Below are 18,209 nucleotides of genomic sequence, written 5' to 3' on the forward strand. Positions count from 1 at the left end.
ACATTGGAGATGAAACATCTGTTGGGCAGTTCCTTCTAGAAGACGGTCAAAGGAGAGCAAACAGTGTCTGCCGATGAGTCAATACCCATCGCTGAACCCCCGCCAGGCTTTCAAATAAGTCACCCACTTAGGGGCAAACAGTAATGTAATTGTCTCTAGGTATTTTCGGTATCTTCCACCCTAAGATTACTCAGATAGTTTTTGGCTATTTGACTTATCTTATGGTTACTCTTGGATTTGCATCCATCAATAAGAGAACACAAATCTCACTGAAAATTGTATTTACAGCAGCATTTCCCAGGGTATATTTGGGATGCTTCAACAAATGATATCCAAGCCTCACCCAGGACCAATTAAGACCAGTTAGGGTAGACTCTCTGAGGATGAGAAGTGGACATAACAGTAACATTTTTTTCTAAGTTCCTCAAGTGATTTAAGACACAGGATTAAAATCCACAGAATGACGATGTCCATGGTTGGTCTGATTCCATGATTTCAATTCTATTCACTAAGAATAGGTTCCTTAACATAGTACTTCCCAAAGTTTAATGTATTTACAATCACCCCAGGGAATATTGTTATGTAGCAGATTCTGATTCAGGATGTCTAGGGTGGGGACTGAGATTGTGGTTCAAACAGGCTCCCATGTGAAGCCCATATTGTTGGTGCAGGGACCTCATTTTGAGTAGCACGGACCAAGGCAGAGCTTGCAACTAAAATGGGAAAACCAATTTGGGAAAGACACAAGATCAAATATTTCAAAGTAGTACACAGCAAAGTCAATGCATGCCATAGCGATCAAAATAGGGAGGGTAATATGCTTTCTGGAGAGTCTGGAAAGGCTCTAGGACATAACGACTCTGAATTTGTGCTTATGACTATCAGGACTTGGGGGAGAGGATAGTAATCTCTAACGATTTTGCTAAAGTTGTAGACGTGGGTCATGCCTTGTGAGTAATAGACTGAAAACTGAGGTCTTTATGAGGGCAATGAAATCAATGGCCCATATTTCATGTATAAACAGAAGCATTTGCGTGTGTGCTGAGTAAAATGAGGCTCAAATGGCTAGTGGTTCTCTGATGAAAACTAATACTTTTGCTCAGACAAAAAGCACCTGAGTCCTCCCCTTACTTTCATCCTCTAGGTGTCTACACATGTCAGTGGTGTCTGGTGGATTTCCTTCACACAATGAATCATTGGATCAGCATCACCAATACCATATGACAGCCCTGGTAATAGTCAGGAAGTCTGGGATCTAATTTCCCCACTAATTTTGCCCCTGACCTGGCTGCAGCTAACCACATACCATGAGGCTAGATTCTAGGGGTTTCCATCCTGACAACCCATCCCTATGTCCCCACGCCCCCAATTCATGGGGCTTTTGATCAGCAGCTCAACTGGATATCCACATATGGGACAATTTCAGACAGAAAACTCTAAGGCACCAGAATGTGGGCAGTATGGGTGGGGGGTGACCAGAAGTTCACCTCACTGGGAAGATGAAGGGAAGGAGTCAGGGGCCGATCTGAATGCCATCTGAATGCCTCTAAGCAAGCCTGCTCCACGGTGGAAGGCAGGTGGCAGGTTAATCAGATGTGCTTTCTGGAACCCCCATGGGCCTCCTGCCATACATGGTGAGAAAGTAGGCTGGTGCCAGGAGGCTAGGAGCAGTTGAGTGCTTTTCCCCAAAAGTAGAAGAAAAAGCAGCATCTTTATTTCTTTTTTTTAAGATTGTATCTATTTATTCATGAGAGACACACACACAGAGGCAGAGACACAGGCAGAGGAAGAAGCAGGCTCCATGCAAGGAGCCCGATGTGGGACTCGATCCCGGGACACTGGAATCACACCGTGAGCCAAAGGCAGGTGCTCAACCACTGAGCTACCCAGGTGCCCCGAGCAGCATTTTCTAAAGAACAAATAGAGGCAATTGGTTCCTTTCCCCAGAAAAGCATGAAGAATGGCCCGGTCTCCAGGACCTACTGCGGGAGAGAAGTGGGAGCAGGTGAGCGAAGCTGTAGGCTGGGGACAGCGGACCGCGGGGAGCAATGCGGCCCGCAGACCTCATACCAGTGCCTACTGCCTGCTTTCAGGCTCACCTGCCTTCAGCCTTGTTCCAAGAAACTTTTTCGACAGAGATCATATTACCAGGAGCTAACACTCACGGCCTGCACGCTCCCTTTCAGGTGTTCCCTGAAGGCAGAGCGTCACTTCAGTTAATCTCAGAATAAGTGGGCCCTAGTATCATCCCCGGGTTATAGCCGGACACCGGAGCTCGTGCACGTTAAGTTGCCCAGTCATACAACTAGGGAAACTTGCGTTCCTTACTATTCTCCTAAACTGCTGCCAAGGTCAAAAATTCAAGCACCGTATTAATAAAGAAGTTTATTCTCGCTTTGTAAAAAGCTTAACTAAGGGCACCTGGGGGCGCTCAGTGGTTGAGCATCTGCCTTCGGCTCAGGTCATGATCCCAGGGTCCTGGGATCGAGTCCTACATCGGGCTTCCTGCAGGGAGCCTGCTGCTCCCTCTGCCTATGTCTCTGCCTCTCTCTGTGTGTCTCTCATGAATAAATAAATAAAATCTTTAAATAAATAAATTTTTAAAAGCTGAACTAAGTATCTCTAAGGTATGGCCCACTGCTCCTGCCATTGTGTAGATTTCTGCATCTGTGCTCACAAAATCCAAACCCTGCCACCGTGTCACTGCCCTGGCATCCACCCAAGGGACCCAAGTAACCTCTTAAGTCCCATCACTTCCTTGGAGTCTTAAATTCTCTGAATCCTGCTGTTCCCCTCCACGGCTCTTTCCACCACCACCACCACCCCGCCCCTCTGAGCAGCTTGGAGTGTCTTTCTTGCTTTTGACTGCTTCAAAGAAAGCACTTAAGTGGAGCCAAGTCTGCCCCGGCCGCCCACAAAATAGAGGAAATTCTGAGCACCTTCAGGCATGAGTCAACCCCACCATGTTCAGGAATCTCTGCCCACGGAATCACCCACTCTTTTCTGTTTGGGACCGAAATAGATACCTTCTTTAGAAGCCTCGCTGCTTTTGGTATTCTCGGCAAGAAAAAAAAAGAGAAAGAAAAAAAGGCAGGGATAAGGTGTATGCCCCTGAGGCGTGATGGTGGGAGTCTGCTCTGCTGTGGAGCGTTTCAGAGCTTAGAAAACATTGCCACCGAGGTGCAGTGGATAGACGGGCACGGGAGGGAAGCGGAAGGGTGGCAGGGGACAGCCTCCTCTGCGGCAGGACTTTCAGTGACCTGTTCATTCCTTTGCTTATTAATCATTCAGCAGGTAGTGCTTGAGCAACGACTATGTGTCAGATGAGGGGTTAGAGATGAATGTAGTAGCCCAGTCCGTGGCCTCCGGGAAGTCCTCGCCCAGCGGGAGAGAGAGGCAGTGCAGAGAGCAGGGGCGCCTGGGGGGCTCAGGGGTTGAGTGTCTGCCTTCAGCCCAGGGCATGACCCCAGGGTCCCGGGGTTGAGTCCCACATCGGGCTCCCTGCCTGAAGCCTGCTTCTCCCTCTGCCTGTGTCTCTGCCTCTCTCTCTGTGTCTCTCGTAATAAATAAATATTATAAAGAAGAAGAAGAAGAACAAACCGATTGCCCCCAGGGCCCCCAGGCATTTCAGAAGCACCGTGTAGACAGTGCTGGCCAACCACCACATCCCCAGCTGTGTGTGGACAGGCCCCGAACCCTGGACATGCAGCAAGCACGGTCCTCTCCGAGAAAGAGATGAAGGGAACCGAATCCCTGCTTATTACTCAGCTATTAGAAATGACAAATACCCACCATTTGCTTCAACGTGGATGGAACTGGAGGGTATTATGCTGAGTGAAGTAAGTCAGTCGGAGAAGGACAAACATTATATGTTCTCATTCATTTGGGGAATATAAATAATAGTGAAAGGGAAAATAAGGGAAGGGAGAAGAAATGTGTGGGAAATATCAGAAAGGGAGACAGAACGTAAAAACTGCTAACTCTGGGAAACGAACTAGGGGTGGTAGAAGGGGAGGAGGGCGGGGGGTGGGAGTGAATGGGTGACGGGCACTGGGTGTTATTCTGTATGTTAGTAAATTGAACACCAATAAAAAATAAATAAATAAAAAATAAAAAACAAAAAATAAAAAAAAAAAAAAGAAGCAAAGCCGAGGGGTTTCTCCATTGCAAAATGAAACGAGCCCCTGGGAGCAGACAGGCCCATCCCCTCGGGGAAAGATGGGTTTCTTACGATGCCAAGTAGAGGGCGGGGGGATCATTTCTGAGAGTTTTGCTTGACGCCCTGAAACTTAGCTTGACGTCAGCTTCTTCCTGTCTGGGAGCCGTGTGAGTTTCCCGGGAGTTTTGGGGGCGCTGACTTTGCAGGAGGCGCCGCAGCTGACAGCTGTCCTGGCCGCGGTGGCTTCCCCGCCTTGAACCCAGCTGAGCAGCCGTGTGGTGTCTGCTTCCGGCCCCTGTGGTAGTGACACCTCTGTTCAGAGCCTGATTTAGAATAAAAGGACCTTTGTAAAGAGAAAACTCCTTATTTTAAGTGGAAAGCAAAACAAACAACTACAAAAAAAAAAAAAAAAAAAAAAAAGCCTTTATATAATGAAAGGCAGTTTCCTCCGACACCCAGCTGGCCCCCGGGGGAGCAGAGACCGCAAAGGGTAAGCGTGTCAGCCCGAAGCGAGCAGCTCGTGTCGTTCACGCTGGGGCTTTCACTGGCTGTCACCGCCTTTCACCCGGCGGCCCTGCAGTTTCACTTTCCGACTCCCAGGGTCTCGGCCGGCTCACAGCAGGTGCGTGCGATGAGCCGCGCTGGGCTGCACACCCCGCACCCGGCACCCCAGGCCAGCCCTGTGCGCGGGTGGGGGGCACGATCGCTCCCATTTCCCAGGCCGGGGGTCTGAGGTGTTGAGGCCAGGGGCCGGGCGGGCTGTGTGCAGCAGAGGAGCACCGGCACCAGGTCCCGGGCTTCCTGGCCAAGCCTCCAGGGCCCTCACTTTAGGTAGCCTTTCGTGCATCCCCAGATAGAGTCCCCTGAATGTCACTTTCGGGGCTGCCTCTTCCCTAGCCAAAGAGTTCCAATCCTTCCCTGCTGCCTCTGGGACACGGTCCGTTAGGATCCTCTATACCCGGGACCAGCTGCAGGCCCTCTGCTCACAGGACACCTCGCTGCATGCACCCCAGCCAGCAGTCCTGTTCTGCAAACGCAACTTCCCCACCAGGGTTTCAGAGCTCGGCTCCTGGGGCACCTTCCCTCTCACCAGAACAATCTTCCCCGTCTCATCTGCTGGCTTGGCCTTCTTCCCAACTGAAAGCATCTTGGGAGGGGAGGGGGTCATGACTTAGGGGGTCTTGAATGCAAAGCCTAGCTCGGACTTGGGTGACCCCGCTGGTCTTCAGAACTGTTGGTGAGTGCCATGGTCTGCAGGCCTAGCCACGGGTGTGCACCCGCTGACACAGGGCAGTAGGCGTGGGTGAGGAACCCGTGGGTGGTCTAGGAGGGCAGAGGATCGCCGAGCAGGCGGCAGGGGCCAGGGGGCATCCTCAAGGGAAAGGCTAGGGAGGCCCGCGTGACTAGCACGAGTCGAGAAGACGGGAACCGAGTTGGAAGCGCAGCAGCATGAGCGAGGCCGAGACAAGCGGGTTCTGAGAGCGGCTCATAGTTGCACCAGACTCAGGGAGTTGAGGCGGGTGGTGGATGGGGAGCCTTCAGGGCGGCTGTGAGCTCGGAGACAGAGCCCTGCCGAGCTCAGGCCGTTGGACGCATCCTGCAAGGAGCAGGCTACGACAGGGTGGTCGTCGCAGGCCAGGGAAAGACACGATCTGTGCATTCCACAGTCTAGGTAAGACTCGCTGGCAGGTGGGTCCTTTAAACCTCCGTGGGCCTCGGCTGCTGTGGGTGTAAAATGGGAATAACTGGGGCACCTGCCCCGCTCAACCGGTGGAGCGTTCGACTCTTGATCTCAGGGTTGTAAGTTCAAGCCCCACGTTGGGTAAAGAGAATACTTTATTTTTTTTAAGATTGATTGATTGATTGATTGATTGATTTATTATAGACATAAAGAGAGAGAGAGAGGCAGAGACACAGGAGGAGGGAGAAGCAGGCCTCATGCCGGGAGCCCAACGTGGGACTCAATCCCGGGACTCCAGGATCGCGCCCTGGGCCGAAGGCAGGTGCTAAACTGCTGAGCCACCCAGGGATCCCAAGAGAATACTTTAAAAAATAAAATCTTGGGGCGCCTGGGTGGCTCAGTTGGTGACGTGTCTGCCTTTGGCTCAAGTCATGATCCTGGGGCCCTAGGAAAAAGGTCCCACATCAGGCTCCCTGCTCAACAGGGAGTCTGCTTCTCCCTCTGCCCCTCCTCCCGTTCGCGCTCTCTCTCTTGCACACATGCATGCTCACTCTCTCCCTCTCTCTCTCTCAAATAAAAAAATAAAGTCTTTTAAAAAATAAAATCTTAAAATGAAATAAAATGGCATGGGAATATCACACCCCCATACCAGGTGCCCAAAAGGCTTGCAAGAGAGCCTGCCTAAGGTAACTGGGACATAGCAGGTGCTCAACAGACATGACTTGCTGGACTTCTCACCTGCAGAGTCCAAGGCCCAGCAGCTATGTCTGGATATCTCACAGGCTTCTCAAACTCAACAAATATACAACTTCCCCCACACACACCCTGCTCTCTCTCCTCTATTTCCCGTTTCAATGAAAAGCATTAAGACTGGGGGGCTTATTAACAACAGAGCTTTGCTTCTTACAGTTCTGGAGGCTGGAAGTCTGAGATCAGGGGCCAGTGTGGTGGGATTCGGGTGAGCACCCGCCCCAGGGCTGCAGATAATGATCTCATCGTGTCCTTGGTGGTGGAGAGCAGAGAGAAGAAGCCAGCTCTTCCGCGGCCCTTATAAGGGTGCTAACCCCATCCATGAGGGCCCCACTCTCATGACCCCTCTCCTCCTAAAGGCCCCAGCTCCTGACACCATCACCCTGGGCAGTAGGGTTTCATCATGTGAATTTGGGGTGGGGTGCAAACATCTAGTCCAAACAGTATACACTATGTCTTGTTTCAAATTGGAGTGATTCTTGAGAGCAGGAAGGCAGAGTGTCCTCCGAGTGAGGACAAGAGGGACAGCTGGGACACAGGGTGGCTGCTGGCAACTTTGGATCCAGAGCCACGCGGGCTTCTGAGCATATGGATTCAGTGTGCCTGACACAATTAGGGCCTGTGTCAACACAGCTGGCCCTCACCTGACACCCGGGATGGGCCGTGGTCCCGCAGAGAAGCACCTCACTTCTGAAGGCTCCCTCATGTCCCGAGACCTTTTCCTTATTCCTTCTTTTTCTAGGTTTCCTTTCTGATCTTCAGTTTCCGCCAGCATCGTCCTTACCTGTCTGGTACTCTTTGAAATCTCAGTGGAAACTCTGCTGCTCTGTAGTTGAGAATCTCAATTCTATTTCGTGGAAGAGTCTCGGCAGCAGACTCTGGGTGGGATTCACCAATGTACCATGCTTCTACTAAAAATACTATCCGGTCCCAAGAAATAGGTTTCAAAGGTTTGAAGAAAAACTGCTTTTAGATTTCAAAGAACAAGAGTCTATTTTCTAACCCCTTTTTGTTTTTCTTATCTGATAAGGCTTTAATTTTCATCAGGCTGACATTCTGTGGTGAGCGTGTGGTTAACCCTTTCATGTGCAGGAGCTTGTTGCCAACCCAGAAGGCTCCCGGGGCAGACGATAACCGCTCCCTGCCCATTTCACCTGCAGAGGCATTTGGGACTCCCAAACATGTCCCTGTTGATTCAGGGACAGCTGCTGGGAAGACTATTTTTGGTTCCCTGCCTCCTTCCTCCCTTCCAAGGTAAACAGAAAGTTTACCACTTTCCCACCCCACTCCTGCTTCTTTTGTTTTCCCTTGGTAACAAATGTTCTGGAAGGCACAAGCTGTCCTCCAAAGGGTCTTACCCTTGGAGTCACTCCTTCGTGGGGTGTGGGAACAGACTATTTGGCCCGCAGGGTCCAGCCAGACCTCAGAAACAGTGGGTCTGACAACACACAGGAGCCATAGATGATCAGCGCTCATGCTCACAACCGCAGGGTGTGCCCTTCTGCACTGAGATTTTTCTCCCTCAGAGCTCACAGCATCCCCTCTTGTACCCTCAGGGACCATGCACGTTTTCTTTGATGGCACTAACTTCTTTTAACCCTCTGCCCCCTGAGTTCCCAGCCCCATGACACCGAGCTTTGCTCCTGCCACGTTCCCCTCAGCATTTATGCCTGCCGAGCGAAGATGGATGTTTGTTTGCATGACTGACTGACTGACTGACTGAATGAATGAATGAATGAATGGACAATATTGCCAATGCCAATAAGCCCACGCACTTATTCATTGCCTCCTGCTGCCCACGTTGATGAAATACTTTAAATAAATAATAGGTGATGTGGGCAGCCAACAACCACCAGAAATGACTGGAAGTATTCAAACTAAACTGGGGTGATCGGTTGGTGGTGAACAGGAAATTGACCGTGTTTTAAAATATTTGAAATCCATCATAACCTATTCATGTGAACATAGGTGAGAAGAAGGAAAGTCACGGTGAATTATCATAAACAGTTCTTAGAAGATGAATTCAAAGAAACTCCATTTCCTTGTTCTGACATAATCAAGGTTTAAGTAATTAACATTTTAAATATTTTTTTTCCCAGTTCACATAGTAACCTTATATATTTTACCATTTGGCCCTGAAAACAACACTGCTCGAGGGGTGATAATAGCAGCAATGAGGATTTATGGGGCATTTTATAGATTTAAGGTTCCTTCACTCGCATTATTTCCGCTGACACATTTCTGTTATTCATGCCCTTGCAACTCACACGCCAGCAAAACGTTCTACTCGTAGTTCCCTGAACACAACATTCCGTCCGCTGGGGTGACCTAGTCTGCTGAACCTGCGGGGTGAACCCTATTCACGCTTCACCAGTCAAGAGTAGCCTTCCTCCCTACCCGGCCCATGGACAGAGAACAATTCCCCATCAGGGGCACCATGTTGGGAGGCCCAGAAGACCAATGGGCACCAATGGTGAAAGCCAATGTTTCAGAGAAACTCCTTCAGCCACCTGCTGGTTGATCGGACTCCATCTCCAAACTAGATCCATGAAATTCTGTAGGTACTTCCCAACAAAAACTTGGTCCATATTCAACAAACTCACTTTCTGGATCAAAAACAAAACCCCCTTTCTGGATTGCCTTGAGGGGAACTATTGTTGCAACCAGACATTAATCACAGAGGCGGAGAAGATACTAGTGCTCACCTCCAGGCTATTTATTACCCTCCTAGTGCAACGGGTTCTGTGATTTAGGTTGCTTTATTTGGCAACATTTTAAAGACATGTTGGAGGGGTGGAGAGATGGGAGGTAGAGATGCTACTGCTCTGACAGGTGAGTAGCTGGGGGTTTAGCAGAGTGTGAAGGTCATGGACGTGAGAGGAGATCGTGTGCAGAAGGGATTACAGAGGCAGAAATAGTGACTCTTGGGAAGTGATTTGATATGGGGGCCAAGAAGGGGTGCAATTTATTTATTTCTTATAAAATTTTTAAAAAGATTTTATTTATTTATTCATGAGGGACACACAGAGAGAGGCAGAAACACAGGCAGAGAGAGAAGCAGGTTCCCTGCGGGGAGTCCAATACAGGACTGGATCCCAGGACCCCAGGGTCACGACCTGAGCCAAAGGCAGATGCTCAATCGCTGAGCCACCCAGGCATCCCAGGGGTGGAATTTAAGGAGGATGCGGAAGTGTCAAGCTTTAGGTGACACAGATGATGGGAATGTAAGGATCACGAAGACAAATAAGGACAGGAAGAGAAACCGAAGACAGTTAATTTCAGTATTGAGGCATCCCAATAAAATACCCAACCAGTATTCCTCAGAGATGTCATGGTCATCAAAAACAAGTAGGACACTGTCCTGTAATCTTCATAGCCAAGAGGAGCTGGAGGAGATATGACAACTCAGTGAAATTAGGAATCCTGGATAAGACCCTGGAATAGGGCAGCCTGGGTGGCTCAGTGGTTGAGCACCGCCCTCAGCCCAGGGCCTGATCCTGGAGACCCGGGATCGAGTCCCACGTCGGGCTCCCTGCATGGAGCCTGCTTCTCCTTCTGCCTGTGTCTCTGCCTCTCTCTCTCTCTCTCTGTGTGTCTCTCATGAGTAAATAAATAAAATCTTAAAAAAAAAAAAAAAAAGACCCTGGACTAGGAAAAGAATAGTAGGGGAAAACTAAGGGAATCTGAGTAAAATGTAAATGTTAGTTAATAATAAAGTATCCATATTGGTTATTAGCGTGACAAACGTACCACACTAGGATGTTCAGAACAGGAAAAACTCAGGTCAGAGGACGTATAAAACCTGAGTAAAGTGAACATAGAGAAAGAAAGCCAAGGAGATGAGGAACCAGGGGGTCGTGATGTCTTATGATACCCTGAGTGAAGTATCAAGAAAGAAGAGCTAAAGGAACCATATGCTGAACAAACTTTGAGGAGGACAAGTGCCCCTGGGCTTGTCAGACTCCTAGCTTTTTTGGTGTGCTCTGAAAAAAACAAAAAATCATTCCAGTGCAAGCAGAGGGCACACTAAACAGTTATGGAGTGAGCAGGCGGGGAGGCTGGAGGAACCACAAGGTGCGCAACTCCCGTGAGATACTGAATTCCGAGGGGAGGAAATAAAGATAGATGGCTGGGGAGGCCTTAGTACCTGGGATGCTTCCAGCTGAGGAGGTGACGATGAGACAGGGGAGGCCCGAGAGGGGGTCACTGGTGGGGCACAGCTCCAGGGGCAGCAGAGAGGAGGGGACCCGAAGCACACCATGTCAGCCTTAGGGACAAGAAGAATGTGTTTGATGCAGAAGGAAGAAGCTATGATGAGTACAAGGGGATGTGACGGGGAAATGGCGAGACAGGGCAAGAAAGTTGAGGAAGTTCAGAAATGAGGGGGCAAAGGAGAGAGTGAGTGAGAAAGGGCGATCAAGCAAGCACTTGATGTGGACAAACTGCCAGGGTCACTAAGGCTGGGCGGCTGTAGGAATCCAGAGGAGCATCGGATCTTCTGATTTCTGTGTCACTCTGCACACGCTGTTCACAAGAGAAACCTGCGCTTCCTTATCTATGAGTGAGATGCAATTCCTTCCCAAGGGATGTTATGAAAAATCCTGGGTAAGCTTGGAAAAAAAAAAAAATCTGTGTGCTGAAAGATAACATCACAATTGTCAAGCTAGTAAATCTCGACCCCAGGATCCCCAAATTCTCATACACTTCACCCAACTATCATGGACAGCCTCTGGCTCCAACGTCCCCCTTCTGGCCTCCCACAGGAGGTAGATAAGCTTAAGGTACTGTGAGATTTGACCAGGGATCTGGGAGGAAGTCTTCCCACTCCCTCTTCCAGACAGAGGGCACCTGAGGCGATGAGGGGACGGAGTGAGCCATCAGTGGAACAGGAAAAGACTCAGGTCTCTGACACCCAGAGCTGACATTTAGAGGGTAGACCCAATGAGGACGGCAAGCTCTCAACTCGGGGTCATCATACTCAATACCTTACATTTTAAAGTGAGGGCAAAATATTCTCTTCTTTAAGATGGTCCATTTCTTGCCTTACTGACGCTCATTTCTGTTGACTGCACCAGCACTCTCCTTGCCCCGGCCGGATTTCTCTGTCATCGATTTCCTGTCTTCCTTTCTCCACCTCTCCAAGTTGTCCAGTGCTACCGATCTTCCCATCTCTCCAGTCTGCCTATCTCCTCCGCTCCTTCCCATTCCCAAATTCCTCCTGGCTCTGACCCAGCCTATTAAAGTGATCTCCTAATTCCTTACTCCTCCAAAGTGTGAATGGGACAGCGTCAGAAAGCTCTGGGGGAAATGCAGATTCTCAGGCCCTGCCCCAGACCTGCTGGATCATTATTTGCATTTTAATAAACTCCCCCTGGTGACTTGGGTGCAAAACTTTGAGAAGTGCTAGCCTAATTGTCTCCCACCTCTGTCTGCCCCACTGCTGCACCCAGCTAACCTCATGTTGTTATAGACCCAAGAGGTCTAAAAAAAGCTACACTTTTTTTTTTTTGAGAAGAGTGGGAATAGGGGGAGAGAGAGAGAGAGAGAGAGAGAGAGAGAGAATCTTAAGCAGGCTCCATGCCCAGTGAAGAGCCTGATGCGGGGATCAATCTCAAGACCCTGAGATTATGACTCAAGCTGAAATCAAGAGTCAGACACATAACCAACTGAGCCGTGCAGGCGCCCCACCCTTGGTACCCTTGTTCTTCCTAAAGAAGGGGTCCAAGCACAGTTATCACTCTGTGCTTTGCATTAAAATCATATACCTGTCCTATCCTCTTTACTAAATTATAAAGACCATGGAGGCAGGGACCACAACTTTAATTTTTTCTAGTTATCCTCCGGGGTCACAAATACTTAGAAAATATTCATTGGAAAAAAAAATATTCATTGGATGAATAGTTCATAAGGGACCAAAGTTAATTCACATTATTAATTGTAAACAGAATGTCATTATCAAATAAAACAAAAGGGAAATATAATATGAGTCAAATATAAATATGCTCTAATAGGTTATACTATATCTTTGTGATATTTTAGATCTTTGTAACTACTTATTTGTACTAATTATTTAATATCTGTAATTAATTATTTAATAATTAATATAAATATTAATATTTTAATATAATATCTATCTAGAATATAACTTCCATGAGGGAAGGGGCCTATCTTCAGCATTCACTCTAATCCCTGGGCCTCAGCAAGGGCCCAACACATGGTGGGCATTTTGTATGGTCTCCTACACCACATTATCAGTTGTAGAGCAGATGAGTCCTACCAATAATGCCCTTTGAAGTTAAAAATAGAGCTACCCTATGATCTAGCAATTGCACTACTTGGTATTTACCCAAAGAATACAAAAATACTAATTCAAAGGGATACATGCATCTTGATATTTATAGCATCATTATTTACAATAGCCAATCTATGGAAGCAGCCCAAGTGTCCATTGTTTGATGAACGTATAAAGAAGAGGTGGTGTATATACACAATGGAATATTACTCAGCCATAAAAAAGATTACAATCTTGCAGTTTATAATGATTTGGATAGAGTTAGAATGTATAATGCTAAGTCAGTCACAGAAAGACAAATATATGATTTCGCTCATGTGGAATTTAAGAAACAAAATTATGAAAGGGGAAAAGAGAGAGGCAAACCATGAAACAGACTCAACTATAGAGAAAAAACTGATGGTTATTAGAACAGAGGTGGGGGGGATGGGTTAAGTAGGGGATGGGGATTGAGGAGTGCACTTGTGATTAGCACAGAGCGTTGTATGGAAGTGATGAATCACTATATTGTACACCTGAAACCAATATTACACTGTATGCTAACTAACTGGAATTTAATAAAAACTTAAAAAATAATAATGTCCTTCAGAGAGTGATACTGTCCCAAATCTATAAAAAAACTGAATGCTATTAGTCACCTCTTTCCTGGGTTTCAAAGAAACGAGTTTCTTTTTTAAACAACCAGAAGTAATTCATTACCAGGCGGAAAAACTTTTCCTTCTTTTCCCATTTTTTCTATCACAATGTCTGGGTGTGGCTTCTTCCAGGAAAAGATCCCTTAAACAAGTTTTTCTTCTGCAGAGCTGGAGCAAATCATAGAGACAACCATCCTTTGATGCTAGGATAGAAAAATCTCTCCTTGTTTCTTGAGCTACTCTTAGTATGCTCTGGACACCTGTTGATCTTATGTAAACCTTTGTTTTGGTTTTGGTTTTATTTATTTACTTATTCATTCATCGTACATTAAAATCCAAAACTGAGTTAGTCATTAAAATCTAGGGTGCGCTGTCCTCATGGGTCTATACAACCTATACATGCCTCTCTACTGTTATTTTCCTTCTCCTTATTCTTACACTTCCATTTTCCCCATAAACATTATGTCCCTACATTCAACTCCTCTACTATCATGTAAATGTACAATGTGTGCTTAAAAAAAAAAGGTAGGTTCTGTTATTGTTGGAATATCTTTCTGTAGTTTTCCATTATATTAACTTTGTTAGTCATGCTTATCAGTTTCTGTATATTCTTATTATTTTTTTTTGTCTGCTTGATCTGTCAATCATATAAGAAGGCTTTGAGGGCAGCCCCGGTGGCTTAGTGGTTTAGCGCTGCCTTCAGCCCAGGGCCTGATCCTAGAGACCCAAGATCGAGTCCCACGTTGGGCTCCCAGCATGGAGCCTGCTTCTCCCTCTGCCTGTGTCTCTGCCTCTCTCTCTCTCTCTCTCTAATACATAAATAAAATCTTTTTTTAAAAAAAGAAGGCTTTGATAAATCTCTCACAATGTTGGATTTGTAAATTCATCCTGTTCTGTCAATATTTTCCTTATGAATTTTAAAGCTAAGCTATTAGGTACATATAAGTAAAAAAAATTGTTTCTAGATGTTTGCCTTGTATATTTTGAAGCTGTGTTATTGGGCACATACAAGTAAAGAATTATATTTTCTGGTCAATTGGACCTTTACCAAAGTTCTGGATTTCTACGAATAGCATTGCCTCAAAGTATGATACTAATTGATATAACAATCTTTTGGATTGTGATTGTCCATTCTTTTAGTTTCAAACTTTCAGAGCTCTTATGCTTGAAGCATGTCTCTTAAAAACAAATGCATGTCAGTTCAATTTTTAAAAATTCTTTTTTTTTGTTTAATTGCAGAGTTAGTCTATTTACATTGGTTCTCATTGCTGATATATTTGGATTGATTCCCACTATTTTATTTCCTTTATTTTGCTCTTCTCTTTCTATGCATTTTTCCTCCCTTCCTTGGACTTAAAGTAGTTTTTATTCAATTCCACTCTTTTTCTTTACTAGTTTGTAAAGTATTCACTTGACTGCACATTTTCAAAATTTTGACATGAATCAAGATATTACAAAGTCCAAATTTAATCAATATCATAACCTTCCTCCCAAATAATAAATAACCTTTGAATGTTTTAACTCCAGTCAGCTTCCTGATTTTCAATATTTTAATTCTATCTTGATATCTTTTAGCCCAAAATAGACATTTTGTTTATTTTATGCAGCCAATATTGGTTTAAACTCACAAGTTTACCTTTACCTTTACTCACCATCCCTTCTTGCAACTTATACTTTCCTTCTGGACTCAATCCCTTTCTTTATGAAGTATAACATTAGAATAAAATAAGCTGGTAGCAACCAATCCAAATGCATTCGTAGTTATAATCAATGTAAATGGGCCAAACTCTGCAGTTAAAAAAATTAATAGAAATCCAAAGGTTGGTTAGTAGTGATAAAAGTTCAACACACCATATACACTTGTATGCACCCAATACTATGGCTTCAAAATACACAATACAAAAATTGACAAAGTTGTCAGCTTTTTAAGTTTCTCAATCTGGGCCTCCCAAATACCTAATTCATATTTCTGCTATATTCATATTCAATCCATCTGTTGGGTCCTTTCTATTCAGTCATTTTAGTCAATCTCTAGATGTTCTTATTCCTGCCTCATGTTTTCCATAGTCTCCCTCATCCCTTTTAGGCCATTAAAAGCTTATTAGAATTATTTTTTTCTGGTCTGTTGATTCTGCTTTGGCAAGTATAGGCTTCTCAGTTAGTTGCTCTTTCTTTTTAATGATGGCATTCCTCACCTATTCTCCCCTTTGAGATCCTTCTTCCTGGGGATATCAACCCAAATGTCCTAGGAGAAGGGGCAAGGGATGGGCCCCAGACATGGTCAGCTGGTGAGTTTGGGACTGGAAGGGGGCAAACCTTCTTCAGGCCAGAGAGGTCCACTGCCTCCCCCACCCCTGTTGGTCACACCACTATCCTCACCTTCAGGCAACCTCTCTGAAGACAAGGGCATTGATCTTCTCGAAGAGCTGTCGTTCTCCATAGTAATCACCTAGCCTCAGAGGTAAAGAGGAGAAGAGCAGGAAGAGAGAATGTCCAGGGACCAGTCAGTCCCCTGTGGCTGTCGCTGTCCCTTTGTCCACTTAACCATGCTTAAAGCTACCCTGGAGTAAGCCCACTCCCCACCGCTACTGGTAGCTGGCTGCTGATTCTCTGCCTTATAGAAGTGATAGAGAAGGAAGTATAAGGGAGAGAAGGACAATTAAAATCTTTGCCCCCCAAAGGTAGCTTCCTATCCTCCCCAATTTTGGCTGCCTCATACCTCATAACACACAAATAAACAGAAAGAAAGACCCAGCCACCTTCCATCATGTTTGTGCTAGTTCCTCAGATCTCTAAACAGCCCTCTGCTTCTATGACACTCCAGGTTGGAATTGCAAGAGGGAGCTGGACTTCCATGCTACTTTGCTACCATGTCTGGGAGCACAGATCTCTTTAAAAGGGCCAGAGATGTATTTATAACCTACATATATTATAGACAAGTCAGCTAAACCAAACACATAATAAAACAACAGATTTTTAAAAACAAATAACCTGACATAACTGAATCTTGGAACAAGTTCTGACCCTATGCCATTTCCAGCAAATGCAGAAGGATGTGATGTTCTAGAAGCTGCAAATATAACTAATATTCAGTACATCATAACCTATACATTTCTCAAAGTCTACAGGCATTTCTTGACATTGAACAGTAAGCCTGTCACTTCAAGGAAAACAACTCATAGTATTTATTGTGATAAATTTTCAGGTTTGATAATGATGCATGATACATTTTGATAAAATGATCAAATTTGAGCAAAATTAGAATTTTGGGAAACTTGTATCACCCTGATCTTGACCACTTTGTAATACTTAAAGATTTTTCTAATGAGATAAGAGGTGATATTAATAAATCTAACTTTTGGTTGTTGAATTATGAATGTGTCAATATTTAGAAGATCTGTGTAACTCAGCAAACCATTTTGTCCTAAATTACTAATGCATGGTATTATAAAATCAGGTATGAGCACAAAGTTCTAAGTTTAAGATAGACACGTGGATTTGGGCCTAATAGATCACTGATCTGCAACTAACAATGAAGAAACTATCCCCTGTTGAGTTAGCAACAAAGAATGTCCACCATTATCTGAAAAGGCTATTAAAATACTTTTCTGTTTTGTAACAGTAAGAGGCTAGGATTTTCTGTATATACTTCAATCAAAACAACAAGCAGTAGCTTAAATGTGAGAATCCACATTTAATCCAGACATTTTTAAAGTTTGCAAAAATGTAAAACAATACCACTATTCTGACCGCTTTTTATTGCTGTTGTTTTGGAAAATGTAGACTTTTTTAAATAAAAATTATTTGCTAGTGTGATGGCTTGTTATTGTTATTTTAAAATGAATTAATAAACATGCACTTTTAAACTTTCTGTTTTAATTTCTAATATGGTAAATAATGATTGATGCAACCCATCAAACACAAAAGCTTCTAGGCATCCTCAACAATTTCTGAGAGTGAATTTGTATCAGGGGTCCCAATACAAAAAGGCTTGAGAATCACTGCCCCAATCATCTTGTTTTTTTTTTTAAATTCTTTATTTAAAATCAATTTAGTTAACATATACTGTGTTATTAGTTTCAGGGTAGAATTTAGTGATTTGTCAGTTGCATACAACACCCAGTGCTCATCACATTCCTCCTTAATGCCCATCCCCCAGTTACCCCATCCCTCTACCCTCCTCCCCTCCAGTGACCCTCAGTTTATTTCATAGAGTTAAAAGTCTCTAATGGTTTGCATCCTTCTCTGTTTTCATCTCATTTTACTTTTCCTTCCCTTCTCCTATGTTCTTCTGCTTCATTTCTTAAATTCCCCATATGAGTGAAATCATATGGTATTTGTCTTTCTCTGCCTTATTTCACTTAGCATGATAGCCTTTAATTCCATTCATATCATTGCAAATGGCAAGATTTCATTCTTATGGCTGAGTAATATTCCATCGTGCGTATCTGTGTGTGTGTGTCTCTGTGTGTGTATTCATCTCCTCTTCTCTAACTATTCATCAACTCATGGACACTTGGGCTGCTTCCATATCATGGCTATTGTAGATAATGCTGCTATAAACATAGGGGTTGTATATTGTTTTTTAAAGACATAATGGCCATTGCACACTTCACAGACTATAGTGGAGTGTAAACAATATTTTTGGAAACCAAAAAATTTCACTGGACTTGATTTATTGCAATACTTGCT

General features: G+C 45.0%; 1 protein-coding gene and 1 long non-coding RNA gene across 2 annotated transcripts in view; one reads left to right on the plus strand and one right to left on the minus strand.

The window, feature by feature from the left end:
• LOC111091660 overlaps positions 1-18,209 on the minus strand; it is an 85,699-nt gene that overhangs the window by 29,245 nt on the left and 38,245 nt on the right. The window contains exon 3 of the long non-coding RNA XR_005355375.1: positions 4,232-4,482. This is a non-coding gene — a long non-coding RNA (uncharacterized LOC111091660). The remainder of the gene's footprint in view (positions 1-4,231; positions 4,483-18,209) is intronic.
• IL2RA (interleukin 2 receptor subunit alpha) overlaps positions 1-18,209 on the plus strand; it is a 48,859-nt gene that overhangs the window by 5,456 nt on the left and 25,194 nt on the right. The window lies entirely within an intron of this gene.

Source organism: Canis lupus, chromosome 2, assembly GCF_011100685.1.
Source record: "Canis lupus familiaris isolate Mischka breed German Shepherd chromosome 2, alternate assembly UU_Cfam_GSD_1.0, whole genome shotgun sequence".
NCBI classification, from domain to species: Eukaryota; Metazoa; Chordata; class Mammalia; order Carnivora; family Canidae; genus Canis; species Canis lupus.